The 4,216-nt window shown below is 31.3% G+C and overlaps 1 long non-coding RNA gene across 1 annotated transcript; it reads left to right on the plus strand.

The window, feature by feature from the left end:
• Nucleotides 1-1,489: 1,489 nt before the first annotated feature.
• Nucleotides 1,490-4,093, plus strand: LOC124412646. The gene is made up of 3 exons (XR_006929810.1): nt 1,490-1,715; nt 1,885-1,888; nt 3,815-4,093. It is a non-coding gene; the product is annotated as an uncharacterized LOC124412646 (long non-coding RNA).
• The last annotated feature ends 123 nt before the right edge of the window (nt 4,094-4,216 follow it).

Genomic DNA, 4,216 nt, shown 5'->3' on the forward strand with positions numbered 1-4,216 from the left:
TGATAAGTAATATGTTTCATAAATCTATATAAGGATCTATTGTTTACTATAATATGTAATATGGGATTATACATTTTTGGTGTGTATGTACATAAATATATATCGTACATATCATCGATTATTCGGTTATTTATCACTTTAAATCCAATATGTGCCTGTGTACTTATGTGAGTAAAATTTTTTTGGCTATCGTTTTTTTATCCCATTTTAGTATGCTAGATTTATACAAGTGGTAGTTTAAATTTATTAGGATTACACGCGTAATTAATCGAAGGTTAAACTTAACACAAATCATCGCTTAAATGTTTATTGTACAATTTCAAACTGCTTGATAGACCCTGAAATTTTTTTTATCCATCTATTATATTATGCTATGGTTCAAAATGAATGAGAATACATATTGAAGACTTCGCAATTTTACTTTACGTGTAACGAAAAATCGAACGCTGAAACTTCACACGGGAAATGAAATCTATAAACGTTTTAATGCCATTTGGATTGCCTTCAAAACAATAAAATCATTATAGGTCTATAACGAGGTGTAGTATACAGAGTTTCAGCTATTTGGGTACATAACTCATCTTTCGTAAAATTCGTGGCGCACGATTTCAATTTTCTTTTTTCATTTACCTTCATACATTCTTTTTCAAGTTGTTCGATCTACACGATACTGAATTTAATAACCATTTCATTCTCGAGGATACAATTGAATTGTAGAATGTTTGTTGTTCCTTTCGCCGAGGATTAACTACTGCATCGTGTATTTGCCCGATATGGATTTCTGTAAGCACTGAAGTTTAAAAAAATTCACGGTTTGACATTTCCTTGTATGAATTAAAAGTGTTTCACGTTTGCAATAATATGTATCGTAACTTGTATGAATACGTTCAATAATTTTCCTAAAAATCAGGTCACGTATTAACTTATAATGATAGTAGAGTGATCAAAGTTTGAAATTCGAAAAAAATCTAAATTTGCAGTGAAAACTGCGGTGGTAAACAATCGACAAGAAAGTTATTCATTAAGAACCGATAAGAATTGAGAATGCCAAAGACACAAACGTTGTCAGTTGCAGAAATAATACAAAGTAAAATATACGTTATTATAATTATAACTGCAATTATCTAGTAAGACAGATTTTTTGTATCTTGTTTCTGAAAATGTATATTTTATATTTCACTATCAGTTTTACCAATCGGTCATGTATATTTGAAAATCACAGGGATAAGTATCACTAGCAGTTCATGACACGAGATATAGCGTAACGATAATAATCAATTGATATAGCTGCAAACAGAATTTCACGAATGGAATAAAACTCACAAGCATCAAACTTTACTTTTGATCACGTGTACATATAATCACCGAGTGTACGGAAATTGAATCTTATTGCTTTGTAAGCGCTTTGGAAAAGGTTTATTGTTCTTTTTTTTTTAGAGTGTAAAAAACTCCAGCATCGTAATAATATTGTGTATAGATAGGCTACAATGCTTGATTTTAAACATTTCGTGTTCTTGAATATAGCGTTTTATATTAGCAGTTTTAAGTATCGTGTAAATGGAAGAAGGGATCACAGGCGTGCGCGTGAAAGAATGTTGACTCAATAAAAAAAAAAAAAACGTTAGTTTTCTTCAAAACAGAATGATTGATAATCCATATTCTCTTGTAACAGTTGGTTTTCTCGATTCCTCATCCGCAGTTTCAACGTGTGCAAGGTTATTTTTTTTGTCAACAATTTTCTTTATTTGCGTTTTTTTCATCTTTTTCATTTTTATTTATTCATTTTTTTTTGTGTTCTTACCAACATTATAACCCCACCCGTTATAATAAGCCGTAATTTTAATATTAAAGATTATAGCAGTGTGAGTAGATTATAATTAATAGTTATGTATATTTATACAAGCAAAAAAATTTTACTCCCGTCGAAGCACGCTTTATGTAGGATACATAAGGAAATAGGATACTGTATCACGTCTGATTTTACAATAATTAACAATTTTTAGTTTCTACACATAACTCCCCTCGCAAGTATATCTAAACGTCGTGAAAAAATAAGGTTTATCGAATACTGGCAGCAAGTTATGTTCTTCTTTTTCCCCCCCGTTTTTATAAACACACGGTAACTAATATTATTACATTTACGGAATACCCTGTTTCACACCTCAAAGCGTGTTTGTCCTCGATCATTTCGATCTGAATAACAAGCCGGAAGTGAAAGGTGTCAATTATTGTAAATTTCCAAAGTGATAAGAAAATTGGATCTTGCGCAGTTTGCGTTACCCTAAACGTGCCACGACGTGCTTTAATAATTTTTCAATTTCATTATATAATATATTCTTATCAAATAGTTATGAATCTATGAGTCTATACTTAACAGCGTTAATATTATCAATAGGGTATATAATATGATATTATGCGGTAGTCACTCGCTTAAAACTAGTTAAACCTAAGCTGCCTACAAAGCAGTTAGTTTCTATTTACAAGACTGAGCAAAGTCGTTCAAGCGCTATCAACTTCAAATGCGATGATGCTTATGGTTGTCCGATTCGTTGCTAGCACAATATTATATTCTCCCTTCCTCTGTCTCTCTCTCTGCTTTAAAATCTTTTCAAACATTCCATTTTGCACCACTGTAATATCGTGATCTCTCGATTCGCAGACATATTACCTTTTTTTATCCTATCCATTCCATTCCGTTTACATATACGTTTTCAATAATCCATTACCAATATCTTTCGTGCCTGTCACCGTTCTTAACAAACCGAATTTTCATTAAGATATGGATTTCGATAAAAAGAAAAAGATGTTCGAAATCAACTCAAGTTATAGACTTAGCTATAGATTACACTGAACCGAGTGTGACATGACTAAAACAGTGACTAATCTGTTGGAATATAAATTTTAATCAAAAAAGCAATCTCAATTGAAATTAATATTATTCATTCGTTTGCCTGATTCGATTTTTCATTACTGTTTGTTAAATATCTTGAAAACTTCATGTTTGGTGTTTACTGATTTGACAGACCATCATAGGAACTGTCTAATTTTTTCTCTCTTATGAACTATTGTTAAAACGGTCTTGGCCGCGATGTTACCCTCGTGTTCAATACAAGTATCAGCATGAAACGTATTTAAAAAAAAAACTCAATGTAGAGAGTAACCAGAACTGCTCAAGGTTGGGATAAACAGTATGAACAGTGAAACGAGAAATGCGGTTTACGCGTAAATGTCGGACAAAGATTTCAGAGCACATCGTTCGATTTTGTGGGTTTGAGTGGAGCAATGAAGAAAAAATAATATATCAAAAGAATAAGATATTTATCTTTTTACAACAGCCAAGTCAATGTATATCGTACACGGCGTAGCTTTATTAACACCTTTTCTACGATCACCAAAGAGTAGACTAATTCATTCAACTATTGAAGCATACACAGTGATTACACAATGTTATTTGAATAGTTAAATTAACGTCACCGTGACTAAGATCGAGGTTAAACCGATAGAACGAGATTTAAAAAAATTAATAAGTATAATTAAAAAAAATGAAAAAGTTAATTTCTTGTGCGTTCTCATGCATAATAAATAGCACAGTAAGTCACTTTTCTGCAATAATAAATACACGGATTACTCACGATATAGAGTTAAAAAATCAGATTATGAATCGAGTTACCGAGTGCGTGACAAAGCTGTCAATACAATAATTGAAATCTTCCAGAATTCGACGTACAATGAGTTTACATATAAAAACAAAAAACAGTTTGGAAAAAATTAGAAAAACAACTAAACTGAAATATCAATTTTTCATTTATAATAGAATGAGGGGTGTAGATGTGTGATCTGAGATCCTCGGATATGTAAGAGAAGAAAAAAATTCCCACAAATGAATCAATATAGAATAAAATGAAAGGTTTTTAGCAATTGGTTAGAATATTTTCCACGCGAAAAATGTTTGAGTAGTTTTTGTGCCAATTCTTTACAAGTGCCGAATGTAAACAATATTTGGGTAACATTAAGAGTATGTTGCAACGCTTCCAAGTACCTCGCCTCACAAAATGGTCAGGCCAAGTATATTGATACTTAACATTTGCATATGCAAAACAATGCTTCAATAATTGTATACGGCATTATATCATTATTGTCTCTAACCCTAACATAGGACTAAAATAAAACAAAAAAAGTGCTATCTGCTTAATGTTATGTTTTTTTTTTTCTTCTG

The sequence above is a fragment of the Diprion similis genome, chromosome 11 (assembly GCF_021155765.1).
Source record: "Diprion similis isolate iyDipSimi1 chromosome 11, iyDipSimi1.1, whole genome shotgun sequence".
Lineage (NCBI taxonomy): Eukaryota > Metazoa > Arthropoda > Insecta > Hymenoptera > Diprionidae > Diprion > Diprion similis.